This window comes from Ambystoma mexicanum, chromosome 3p (genome assembly GCF_040938575.1).
Source record: "Ambystoma mexicanum isolate Mex_15411 chromosome 3p, UKY_AmexF1_1, whole genome shotgun sequence".
Classification (NCBI taxonomy): Eukaryota; Metazoa; Chordata; class Amphibia; order Caudata; family Ambystomatidae; genus Ambystoma; species Ambystoma mexicanum.
The window spans coordinates 845,299,020-845,313,041 of record NC_090925.1 but is presented as its reverse complement, the minus strand read 5'-3'; positions in this window follow the sequence as shown (position 1 = coordinate 845,313,041).

Here is a 14,022-nt window from a genome sequence, read left to right as displayed (position 1 = left end):
TCCAGAACTTGGACCTATACTCCATATGTGGCCCCATGGGCAGGGCACAGTATTGCAGACATGACCGCCAGAACTAGACACAGTACCCCACGTGTGGTCGCAAGGATGCGCCACTAGAACGAGACACAGTACCCCCATATGTGGCCTCAATGATGCGCCACGGTACCGTGGATGTGGCCCCCAGAACTAGATCCCAACCCCCACACGTGGCATCCAGGGTGGGCCACAGCTCTGCAGGGGCGGCCTCTAGAACTAGACGCAATACTCCAGAGGAGGCTTTCAGAAGTGGGGTCCGGGCAGACCGCCGAATATCTAGGCCCAGCGGTTGCGGGCCAGCATCGCCTGGAGGCGGCAGGCCACATGGCCGGTCCGCGCCTCTGCACGTGAAGACATAAAGTTGCCTGAGAGGGAGCCGCGCGGCACCTATTTAGGACCAGTCCCTGGTGGTGCGCGTTCTCTCTGCTCTCGGGTGATTACGGTCGCCATGGATGCAACAGCATTGGCAGCTGTGCCGGGCACCTCTGCAAAGGTGCCAGGCGCTTCCCTGCTCCAGAGGACTGAGGACACGCACCGGAGCGGTCAGAGGAGCACCTCCGGACTCCAGAGAGAGATGAGCGGAGAGGCCCAGCCTGGGAGCGAGACCGACGGCCGAGAGGGGAGCCCGGCAGGGCAAGAGGACTCATCTGCGTGAGGTGAGGTGAGGTCCCACGCACCTCTCCGCCAATGCACCTCTGTCCTGACGTCTACCCGAACCTCGTTCCCTGGCACGGAGAGCCACGCACAGCTCTGCCAGCGCCCCTTCAACTTCGAGCACTGGAAATCATGTCACAGCTCTGCCAGTGCACCTCACTCCTGACGCGCAGCGCCCCCTTAACTTCTATCACTCGAAATCACGTCACAGCTCTGACAGTGCACCTCACCCCTGAAACGCAGCTCCCCCTTAACTTCTAGCACTGGAAATCGCGTCACAGCTCTGCCAGTGCACCTCACTCCTGACACTCAACGCCCCCTTAACTTCTATCACTCGAAATCACGTCACAGCTCTGACGGTGCACCTCACCCCTGAAACCAGGGGCGTTGCTAGGGGGGGGGGGGCTAAGGGGGCTATAGCCCCTGATCTTTTGGTTGTAGCCCCGGATAGAATCTCAGGAACTACAGCCAAAAGACTAGCTAGCCCCCAGTCCCAACAGTTCTGACATCAGCTTAGCCCCGGGTCTTTTACAGACCTAGCAACTCCCCTGCCTGAAACGCAGCGCCCCCTTAACTTCTAGCACTGGAAATCACGGCACAGCTCTTCCGGTGCACCTCACTCCTGCCGCGCAGCGCCCCCTTAACTTCTAGCACTGGAAATCACGGCACAGCTCTGCCGGTGCACCTCACTCCTGTCATGATGTCTACCTGCACCTCATTCCCTGGCACGGAGAGCCACGCACAGCTCTTCCAGTGCACCTCACTCCTGACACGCAGCGCCCCCTTAACTTCTAGCACTGGAAATCACGGCACAGCTCTGCCGGTGCACCTCACTCCTGTCATGATGTCTACCTGCACCTCATTCCCTGGCACGGAGAGCCACGCACAGCTCTTCCAGTGCACCTCACTCCTGACACGCAGCGCCCCCTTAACTTCTAGCACTGGAAATCACATCACAGCTCTGCCGGTGCACCTCACTCCTGACACGCACCGCCCCCTTAACTTCTAGCACTGGAAATCACGTCACAGCTCTGCCAGTGCACCTCACTCCTGACACGCAGCGCTCCTTAACTTCTAGCACTGGAAATCACGTCACGGCACAGCTCTGCCGGTGCACCTCACTCCTGACACGCAGCCCCCCCTTAACTTCTAGCACTGGAAATCACGTCACAGCTCTGCCGGTGCACCTCACTCCTGACACGCAGCGCCCCCTTAACTTCTAGCACTGGAAATCACGTCACAGCTCTGCCGGTGTGACACGCAGCGCCCCCTTAACTTCTAGCACTGGAAATCACGTCACAGCTCTGCCGATGCACCTCACTCCTGACACGCAGCGCCCCCTTAACTTCTAGCACTGGAAGTCACGTCACAGCTCTGTCGGTGCACCTCACTCCTGACACGCAGCGCCCCCTTAACTTCTAGCACTGGAAGTCACGTCACAGCTCTGCCGGTGCACCTCACTCCTGACACGCAGCGCCTCCTTAACTTCTAGCACTGGAAATCACGGCACAGCTCTGCCGGTGCACCTCACTCCTGACACGCAGCGCCCCCTTAACTTCTAGCACTGGAAATCACGTCACAGCTCTGCCGGTGTGACACGCAGCGCCCCCTTAACTTCTAGCACTGGAAATCACGTCACAGCTCTGCCGGTGCACCTCACTCCTGACTGGCAGCGCCCCCTTAACTTCTAGCACTGGAAGTCACGTCACAGCTCTGCCGGTGCACCTCACTCCTGACACCCAGCGCCCCCTTAACTTCTAGCACTGGAAGTCGCGTCACAGCTCTCCCAGTGCACCTCACTCCTGACACGCAGCGCCCCCTTAACTTCTAGCACTGGAAGTCACGTCACAGCTCTGCCAGTGCACCTCACTCCTGACACGCAGCGCCCCCTTAACTTCTAGCACTGGAAATCACGGCACAGCTCTGCCGGTGCACCTCACTCCTGACACGCAGCGCCTCCTTAACTTCTAGCACTGGAAATCACGTCACGCAGCACTCCCTTAACTTCTAGCACTGGAAACACGTCACAGCTCTGCCAGTGCACCTCATTCCGGACATGCAGCGTCCCTTGTTTTCAAGTACAGCGCTGACTCTAGCCAGGTCCGAGATCCGGCAACAGATGTCTCCCCGGATCTCGGGACCAGGCCCGCCTCAGCCCTGACAAGGCTTTACCGAGCCCCCAGCTTCGAAGAGGGAAGATGGCGGCTCGGTGATCTAATCTGCTCTGTGCTCCTTTGCCCAGCCTATTGGCGCCTTTGCGGGTCCTATTTGCCTAAACTGTTCCTTTCTTCTGGCCTGAAAGGGACACCACGGGAATCAATGGGAATATCACTGGGGTGGGGGCATTAATGTTAAAAACAGGCTTTCAATAGGCTGGGCACTCTATCTTTTTCAAAATGTGCATCTTACACTTTCATAGAAACAAAAGAAGTGATTACAAAACCTCCAAACTGTTGTTCAAATTGGCATGCACTAGTTTTCTTTGAAATGTGTTTTTCTTTATTTGTCGGCCTACCACACAATTAGCCTGTATTTTTGGTGCCCCTTCCTTTGTGTTTTATCACATATTATATTTATAAAAATGTAATATGCTTGTCAAACTGCTCAATCAAAAAAAATGTGCGTCTGTTGTGCTGCCAGCAGTTGTTAGGAAATTAAACTGTGTATTCATGGCTGCCAACTTTTGATGTTCACTACAGGGGCAGAAATACCCCCACATCTGCCCTGAATATAAGCAAGCGACCAACCCATCCCCTGGCAGAGCACATTTGATATCACTTTTTTCAATAAGGAATTGCAAAAAGTCATATAAGTAGCAACCAGTTTTTAATATATAACTTTTCTGCAACGGTCTCTCAATCTGCTGACCTACCCTGGTAGCCTCCTACTGTAATAGGTGTCTATGGATTGATTAATGTACTAAAAACCACTGCATTACCAACAGTATTGTGGGTGCACCAATGCCCTGGAAGTGATTTAATGAGGAATAGATTTATAGTGTGGGGTTTGGAAAGAAGCAGCATGAAAGAAATTGCACCATTTCAAAACTATTATTTTGAACATTTCCTTGGAGTGGAGTTCAATTGCCAGCTCTGCCCACTCAGAACTCCACCCCTCCTCCGAACTCTGACCCCACTCCGGCCCTTGTGCGATCCTCCTTTACATTTTTTCCCTTTCTACCACTGAGTACTGGGACCAACACACAACTCTGTCAGCACCCCTCACTCCTTGCATGGAGCACCCCATCCTTTTCTAGAACCAGGGTCGTACTGGGGCATAAAACTGTCTCGGCACCAACGAAAAAGTGGCCCAGAGTTGCAAATGGCAATTCATTCCATTTCTGGCGGACTGAGCAGTACCCAAGAGGGAGTTTTTGATCAAATGTGATGCAAATTGTGCAATTTAAAGAAAATGTATTCAGCAACAATGGTCAAAACTACTAGCTGCAGAGCAAAGTAAGTCATCAAACTGGCCCACATTGGCCAAAAAAGTGGCCCAATTTGACCACAAAAACTGAACCACACTAGTATTTAGAATGTTTGGTTCGGGCATTGCCCTATTACCATATTTGCCAGTCCGAGCCTGTCTAGAACTGTGGCCGACAGACAGCTTGGCGAGTACACCTTATTCCATGATATCTAAGATGGCTCTGCAGGGTTAAACGCTTTGCTGTGCTCTGTATCTGATCTTCAGGGCGCGGGTTCGAATCCTGGCAACCCTGCCTTTTTATCCTTCCGAGCACCAATTTCTATTGGGTAGGGAAAGTAATGCATGTAAATATGTTCTATGTGAAGCGCTTTAAATTAAAGCGCTATATAAAACCAAATAATGTTTTGAATTTTTTTTTTGGGACTGACTGCCACGCTGTCTGTGCACCTTGCTATTCAAGCATTGGATTCCATAAGCCTGGAAGTGTTTTTGTGCTGGGGAGTGGCATGCGGGTGACACGGATGGATGACAAGTGTGACAAGACAGGCAATACAGTAATGACAGTTGTAGGAATGAGGAGACTGACGACCAGGATGTGAGGTGGAAAAAACTTTGGCCACAAGCTTTATTTTAGTACCAGCCATGGTGCAAAAGAAAAACCAGCCATAACATCACATAAGGATAACAATACTATATTTTGGGGACAGAGGGAACAGGTGAGCGGGGGGCCATAATCCCAATTAGGGGCCCGCTCGAGGCTGATCCCCGCCGCCACCCTGAGGGGATGCTGACCGGCGTCTCCCAGGTCCCCCCAAAATAAGGGATTGTGAATTAAGTACAGCCTCTGGCTGCTAGGGTCCAGAAAATATTCCTGGTGAAGATGTCCATACCTTCAATGGCCCGGTGAACCCCGTCACTGCAGAACATGGCCTCGTTGTGTACCGAGATGCCATGTTTAATAAATTTGAGGCCTGGGAAAAGGCAGAAATTGGCCACAGCTTTGTTCAGTTTGCGTCTGGAAATCTCCATGGCTTTGTTGCACTCTGCCCCATGCCAATGTTGGCGAGGGATGATTTCTGACATCATCACTTCTGTTCGAAGTCTTAGCATGTGTGCCAGGGATCTGAGGGAGGTGCAGATTTCAGCCAGGAGAAGCTTCCTGCCCAGCTGGGGCAAGTCATTGCCCCTGAGGTGTATGATGAGAAAATCGGGGGGAGGTGAGCAGGCCCCCAGTAGGCCAGCCAATTTGTCGTGTAGGTCTCCCCAGCGCATGCCCAGCTTGCCCCACCAGTAGGTGATGGTGTTCTGGAAATGCATGCCGTCCTGGGTTTCCTCCAGCCATCTGCTGGCCCTGGTAATGAAAGAGTGACCCACGATCCACGCCGTCTGGGACGGGGGGTAGCCTGTGGTTAGAGGAAAATGGGGGGGAGACGGAGGATACTATTAGATCAAGTCTTTTCTGATGTATCTTTTGTAACCCCCCGATTTCCAACCCCCAATCCCTTTTATGGCTTTCTCTTGCAGCCCCCCCATCCAGGCTGAAGTGACTGCTCCTATCCTGAAAGAGTGGGATCCAACCTCAGTAGGATTCCATCCTATAGCTATTATAGTCTTCTTGAGGACAGACCTCACCTGGAATCTACTGAGGGCAGACCCATTTTTGTGTGTGAATAATTGCCCCCCCCCGGCTGGGGTGCTTGTTCATGAATGCCCTGGTGGTGCAAATGGGACAATATTCTGTTTCCTCAATGCAGTACAGGTTGATGATCCTCCCTTTTCCTAACTGGTCAGTTTTGGACCTACACAGTTTCACAGCCATGGAGTACTTCCCCAGGTGTATGTCGCCTATATCCAGCCCTTCCTCTGATCCTGAGTTTTTGGAGGCTATCTCGCTGATCCTGAACGCCCCAAAGTAGTTTAGTGTGAAGGCAGCTCTAAATAGTGAGGTCTCGTAGGCATTGTTGCATACTGCAGGGAGGGTGTCTAGCAGAATTTTTAATTTAGCAAAATTGAGGGGGCGTCTGGTGTCTGTTTTGACCCCTTCCATTTTGGACCAACTCTTGAGCGCATATCTGGTTAGTGCGCCGTGGGTGGGGTCGGGTGCCCCGCTAATCTAGTGTAATATGAAACTGCTGCCAGATGGGATGAAGCCCATGCCTTCTTTTTGCTTTGTTTGAAAGCCCACTCCATAAAGTCATTGACATGGCACTCCTGTATATCCCTGATGTTGGTGACTTGTACATTTTGGCAGTTTTCTGTGCCAGCGCCTTTTTGGCCAGTTCCCCTAAGACACCTTTAGGCTCACTGTAGGAGTGTGGTGCCGGGAAAGGCAACCCCTCTTGTCCGGGCCCGGGGGTGAGGGTAGAGTTGGGCGCGGGCATCTCATGGAAGAGCTGTGACCGGCTGGCTGGCGGGGGCTGTCTTGGATGTGTCCATGATGGCCCACACCTCTTCTGGAACTGCTGTCCTCCTGGCTTCTGCCTGTGGGTTTAGTGCCTTGAAAGTGGAGAACTGAAAACGGGACAGAGCGTCAGCGGCCTTATTATCTTTGCCTGCAATGTGCCGCCCAATTATTACAATGTTATTTTTCAGGGTGACTTTCGTCATTTCTCTCAACACTTTTAGCACCAGAGGGCAGGAGGCAGCACCCTTGTTTAAAATGTGTACAACCGCCATGTTGTCTGACCGTGTGACCAGTTCTGTGTTGGCCAGCAAGTTCCCCCATAGGTAGCGTGCCAGCCATATGGGGAATATCTCTAGCAATGTGATGTTCCTGGTCCAGCCCCTCTACTGCCAGCAGGGCGGCCAGTGGCCGGCGCACCACTTGTTACCAAAACATACCCCAAAGCCTCTGCTGCCAGCCGCATCCGTGAACAGGGACCTTTTGTCTGCCCCATTCATGGGTTTGCGCCATATCACTTGGCCATTGAAGTTGTTAAGGAATGATTCCCACATGGCCAGGTCTTGTGTTATCTCTTTGCCCAATCTATGTGGTGGTGTGGCTTCGTAACCCCCCTCATTTTTAGTTCCAGGCTCCTGTGAAAAGCCCGGCCTTGGGGCATGATTCTGGTAGCAAAGTTCAGCTTCCCAGCAAGGGACTGTATTTCACGAAGCGTCGCCTTGTCCCTGCCTGTCATCCGCCTTATTGTCTGTAGAAGGTCCTCTATTTTGTCCCTGGGCAGGCGGCACTCCCCCATGGAAGAGTCAATCTCTATTCCTAGAAATGACGGGGTGGTGGTGGGTCCTACAGTCTTCTCGGGTGCCAGCGGAACCCCTAATTCCTGCATGGTTTCACTGAATGTTTTTAGGGATGAGCTGCATATGAGAGACCCTGCTGGGCCAGTGAAGAAGAAATCATCCAAATAGTGTACCGTCCTGGCTCTGGGCATGGCCTGTTGGAACGCCCACTGTAGGAAAGAACTGAACTGTTCAAAATAGGCACACGCGATGGCGCAGCCCATGGGCAGGCATTTGTCAAAATAGAATTTATTGTCAAAGTGGAAACACAGCCACTGGTAAGTGCTCTTGTGCACGGGCAGCAGCCTGAAAGCTGACTTAATGTCCGCTTTTGCCAGGAGAGCGTGTCTACCTGACAGTTTTACTAAGTCGACAGCATCTTGCACGCAGCTGTAAGAGACAGCGGCATCCGTGACAGGGATGCCGTCGTTGAAAGAGCTACCGGGTGGGTGTGATAAATGGTGGATCATCCTGAACTCCCCCGGCTCTTTTTTGGGCACGATGCCCAGGGGGGAGCATAAAAACTCAGTGAAGGGGGGGTGCTGGAAGGGGCCCTCAATCCTCCCTAGTCGTAGCTCTTTATCAATTTTTTCGCTTATTATGGTAGCTAGGGATGAGGCAGATTGTAGGTTCTTGGGTATGGTGGGAGATCCCTGGCCCTTGAATGAGATCTGAAAGCCATCTTTGAAACCCTGCGCCAGGAATGCTCTAGCTGCTGGGTCAGGGTAGTTCTCTAACATTTTTAGCAGTTTGTCAATTTTTATTGGAGAGGCCCCTATTCTGTAGCTAGTGCATGTTTTTGACCTCAGTGACATTTGGGCTGGGCCTGGAGGGAGAGGCTTTTGTGCAATTGTTGCTGCTGTGGCCACCACTGCATGTGTTGCATTGGTGCTTGTATCTGCACTCGGTGCCCTTGTTACATGACCCTCTGTTGAAGTACCAGCAGGACCCCGGAGTGCTTCCTTTGGCCCCCCCGTTGCTGCGGTTGCCAGACTGCCCCTGATTATGCCCTGTTTTTTGCCCCCCTGGGGGCGTTCTTCGAAAGGGGGGTTTGTTTTTGTTAGTATTTATACTGTCTCGTTGAGGCCTGCGCTGGTTATGTTGCCTGTTTCTACCCCTTCTATTATACTGATGCTCATAGTCCTTGCTGCTTTGGGCGCTCTTAGCTGAGTTTTCTTTTAATACATGAAAAAGATACAATTTAGGGTCTTCCTCCTCCCAGCCCAGGTCAGGGAATCTCTGCATCTCCTTCCTGAACTCTCTATTTTAGTTCAGCCAAGACTCCCCCCCAAAGGTATTGTGAATCTCCAAAATTCTGTGGTGGTAGGCAATCAGTGCAGTGCCCTCTTCTGGGAATTTTTCTAGAATTATTGTGGATAGGATTTGAAAAGAGGCCTCCCAGTTCTGAATATTCTTCTCCAGTATGGGCCTCTTTGCTCTCTCTTTTTCTTCCTCTCTCTTATCCCTTTTTGAAATGCCAAAACCTAATTCTTCATATTCCAATAGGCAGAAAATGTCAATAAATTTCTTTTTCCAGATCTTTCTCTTAATTTTCCGCTCAATGTGCCATGCAATGGTCTTTTTTAGGCTTCTATTTACACTTTTGCCGGCAGTGCGCCTCCCATATTTAGTCATATGTGGGGTTGGAGACGGTACATCATTGCTAGGCCCAACCCATGCTTTAAGGTGGCCCTGGTCATCCTCGCCCCCAGATTCCGACTCTGTGTCTGTGCTGTCACTCTCGCTGCTGGAGCTGCTCGAGTCATCCCTGTGCCTCCTCTTTTTCCCAGCACCCGCACCCTTATGCCATTTTAAAAATTGTTCAAGCATAGGCCCCAAATCATTGCTTTTCACAGTACCTGATTTTGCTTTCCTTTTGGTGCCTGGGTGGGTGTCTGAAGAGGCGGGCATGCTGCGGACGTCAAGGCGCTGCTTCTTCCTAGCTGGCTGCTCCCTTTCTGCTGGCTCCTCATCGCCGTCGACCTCCTCTTCCAGGGCGCCTGCGTCATCCTCGTTGAGGCCGGTGGATGCGAGCTTTGCCATTCTTTCCTGCACCACGTCCATGCCATGGACGGCTTCCGCTGCTTTGGCCCATTCCAGGAGTAATGTTTCTTTCAGGGATAAGGCGTTGGCCATCTCTTGCCTGTTTGGGTCTCTGCGTGCTGGTTCGTAATGGGTTGTCTTTGTGTTTCCCAACTTGCTGTGTGGGTCAGGGTCCTCTCCCCCCCCCCTATTGTAGTTCCTAGGTGAAGTAAAATGCTGGGGCTCTGTGTCTGCCTCCTTCCAATGCAGGTCTGCCGAAATGTGCGCCTGGGAATTCCGGCTGTCCTCTGTCCAGCTGTTAAAGCCGGTGATCTGTGTAGTCCTGCTTCCCAGGCTGAAGACACAGAAATGCACGGCCGCCGCAAATTCTGCTCTGCCCCTTAGCTGCACGTTGATTGTGACCTTTGACTCGGTCAGGTTTGGAATGCTGTGGCCTGTCTGTGTCAGCCCACAGTCCCCCGCTGTATCCCCCAGAAGGTATTTTTAATTTATCTTCGCCGTTGTGACACGATGTCAGATTAGGACAGGTCTCATACAGCAATTGTCCACCTGTACCTTGTCCTATGTATGTGCAGCGTTGATTTCCTCGCAAAACACTGGCAGCAGCCCCCCCAGTTGAAACAGTCACCTGGCTGGAGCTGGGCTCTTCCCTTGAAGCAATTCGCTCTGAGTGCAACAGTGTAGCGCAGCGTTGGTTTCTTTAAAAGAAAATCCACTTCGATGGGAGGTGCAGGAGGGGCTGGGGAGCTTGCAGCCTTCTCTCCTAGGAAAGCACAGCAGCAGTGTGCCTCTCTGTCTTGTTGAAGCCTGCGGGGCTGGGGAGGCCCACTCACCGACGGGCCTTCACTGCTGGAAATATGTCAATGTCCGCTTTTTCTGCTTAGCCTGGAAAAAAAATGTCAGCTGGACCCAGCAAACAGTGCTCCTTCTTGTCCTGGTGTTCTGTGCAGACCTGCAGCCGTCCTGCTGCTGTTCATGGCTGATGGGGAGGAAGCATGAGAAGGGCCACCTTGCCCCCGCCAGATAAAGGCAAAATTCGGCCTGGGGGCAAGGCGGCCCTTTCTTTGAACTTCAAAAGGCCCCCGCTCAGCATCCGCAGGATGGGAAGGGGGGGCCTTTGAAGTATGGAGGGCAAGGTGACAGGGGCAGCGACTACCGGTTGTCACCTGCCCCTCTCACCTCACCCTCCTGTCTTGGAGACGCGCTGTCTGGGTTCCCATTGTTAAGGGACCCAGCAGCCCGACCCCACCATGTGCATGCTAAGTGGGGCAGCGCCGAACAGGCACTGCCCCACCGGACTTCGCACAAATCCCCCACCTCCCAGTTTACGGCCCCGGGCCTCCCATCCGGGTGGGCCCGGGTGTATATGCAGTTGCGTGAATGCACCTCAGCCATTACCTCCTTCTTAAACTAATGTCATACCCACCATTTCTACAATGAGGGCCCGCGCGCCTGGGGCGGTTATTTCATAGCGTGTGGCCGGCCGGTCCTCTCTAGGAAACAAGCCTGCGTCTCGCTTTTTTGGTAATTCTCTAAGCTGCCATCCATCCTGCTGTTTGGCTGGGCTAATTTGTGACTGTGGCGTGGTTTCTGTTCTCGTCTCCCCCGAGGGACCTCCCTTAAAAATAGAAGAGGGCGCCGTGCCAGCCTAAACACAGAGGGCTCCAGGGGCTGCTGCTAAAGGTTCAGCGGGCCGTGAACGTAAGGGGCGCGTATTATCACGTGTTTCCTTCTTTTCTGGGAATGCGCGCGCTGTGTCTTGGGTGACGGACACACGCATCGGGCCTGCTTCAGGCGCACGTGCATTTGTATTTGCGAAGGGTTCGCAAGCAGGGACTCGGGCCTTTTACGTCCAAGGCCATGGAAAAAATATGCATGTGTGCAAACTGCGCACACTGAGATCTGTGGCTTAATGGCGGGGGAGGGGGAATTCTGAATTCTGGGCTCAAGTACTGACAAAAAAAGTGGTGGACTCTGACTTATGCAGTGGGGAGTGACGCCACAGGCCGTGCACGTAAATCACAAGACATTCGCATAATCCATTTTAGCATGTCTTTCCCAACTCAAGAAAGTTCACAGTACTAATGAGCATTTCCCCAGAGAGCATGTTTTCTTAAACCATTGCTTGCTAAATCGAAAAGCTGCGCACATTTGATGTCTTATAATGTGCAGGAAAAGGTGTCATGTAAACACAAAGTCAATAGGGGTGTTTCAAAATAATCTGCTCGTAGATCCTTGCGGTCTCTGTACTATCTCTCAGCCCGGGGACCACCATGGCTGAGGCTCAGGCGCAGTGGGCTGACAGGCCCTAGGCCGCAAAAGAGCACAGAGACTGAGCACTAGTTCAGCACATCTTTATTCCACGTTCAACAGCGGGCCACCCCCTTTCGCTGTCACTTCCCGCGCCGCCGCGCTCCCAGTGTTCCGCCCCGCTCCGCTCCCAGCGTCCCGCCCCCCTCCAAGGACTACATTTCCCAACACGACATCCCCCTCAAATTAAACATTAACACAACTGTGTTATTCGATTTCTTCAATGAGTCTTTGAGTCCTTGTCCTCTCACTCTGGGGACGCTGACAGTCTCTGGTTGGAGGTTCAGGGTGAACATTGACCATCAGGTCTCTGGGCTGCCTCACTTCCGAGTCCTGACCATCGCCGTGGTAGGATTCATCCTAAGAGTAATAGCACACCTCCTCATGAAGGGTACATTGATCGCCGTGGTTGACCAGACACCCTCCACCTCTTGAAATGAGATGAATTTCTCGCCACTTGCCTGTGATCCCCTTCCACTGTGATCATGGACCCTTTCTCGTCCGTGATGACCAGGGGGGTCCTCATGGTAGGCAGCCAGGTGCTTGCTGGTTTTGAGTTGTCTGACTACTACCACTTGCCCCCGCGACGAGTTCTTGGCGTGGCTTTGTGTGTCCGCATACTGTGTCATTTTGTCCTTTGCACTCTCGTCCCTTTTCCTTAGCTCTTCATCCTCCGCATACCGACTCTACTCCTTCTGGGGTTGTGGTAGTCTTGTGTGAATGTTTCACCCGAACATGACCTCCGCAGGGCATTTGCCTGTGGAGCTGTGAGGCGTGCTGCTGTAATCCCTCAACAATTGGTGTAACACCTGTTCATATGACTGTCCCGTGAGGTGCGAGATCAGCAGTGTTCTTTTGAGATTGGCCATGAAGCGTTCAATCATGCCGTTTGCCTGTGGCCAAAGAGGAGTTATTTTCTGGTGCTGAAACCCCATGTATTCCCCAAAAACCATGAAGTCTTGGCCCGTAAATGGTGGTTCATTGTCCGTCTTGACCTGCTTTGGGATGTTATAGGACGTGGAGATTTGGTCTAGCACTGGGATGACATGATGTGCTGCTGTGGATGACACTAACTGTGCCTCGGAAATCGTGTCTACTCCTCCATTATAGCCAATACATGCTTTCCTCCTTCAATTGGACCTAAGAAATCAGTCGCCACCACTTCCCATATTGCACTTGGAAGGTCAGACATGTTGAGTGGTTCAGGGTGCCTACTTGGGGTGAGGAGACAGCATGTGGGGCACTCTCGCAGCAACTCCTCTACCATTGAGTCAAGATTGGGGAACCACACCTTCTGTCTCAACACCCTCTTGGTGGAGACATTCCCTCTGTGTCCTTCGAGTGCTATCTCCAGCACCTTTCCCCTTAATTAAGCAGGTATACTGATCGTGTTTCTCTTCAGTAGTAGATTTTCTTCATAGATGGCCAGTTCCTCCTTCACATGCAGCATGCTCGCTACGTCCTTCCATATTTCCTCCAACTCGAGGTGGCACCTTTCTTTAACCCTCCTCCACCTGCCTGATTTCAGACCCTCAATGAGGATCTGACACGCTCTGTCTCTCTCAGCTTTTTGAGCGAGTCTTAAGGGGTCGATGCCTTGCGGGATCTCCTGATGAATCAGGTACCTGATGTTAAGATCTGCCACGGACGGCTCTAGAGTGTCTCCTGGTCTTGGATGTCTCGACAGGAAGTCAGCAGGGTTCTCTTCCTTTCCTGGCTGGTGCACAAGGTTAAGGGCAGAGTCCTGTAGTCTCAGATCCCATCTGGCAATGCAAGGTGGCATTTTTACCTATGGGTTACCATATAGGAAGAGTAGAGCTTGGTGGTCTGTTATAATTGTGAATAACTTCCCATAGAGAAACATGTGGAAGTGCTTGCAGGCCCAGACGACTGCTAGGCTCTCCTAGGGAGTAGGCCTGCTCAGTCTTGGTCAGGCTCCTGCTGGCATACGAGATAACATGCCTCTGAGTGGAATTGGTTTTGTCTTTTTGGGGCAAAATTGCTCCCAGTCCAACTGGACTCGCATTCACCATCAGTTCCGACTCCCTATCAGCGTCGAAATACTCCATTGTTTTCTGCCTGTGCAATGCAATTGTGGATGGATATTAATGCCTGTTGACACTCTGTTGTCCACGTGAAAGTGGTATTTTGCTTGGTAAGGGTCTTCAGCGGCTCACTGATGTTCGCAAAGTCCTTAATGTTTCACGCACAGTAGCTTGTGAGTCCCAGGAAGGACCTGGGCTCTGAAACGTTTGTGGGAGGTGCAGTCTCATTTAGGGTTGTGACTTTGTCAAGATCAGGGGTCATGCAGTT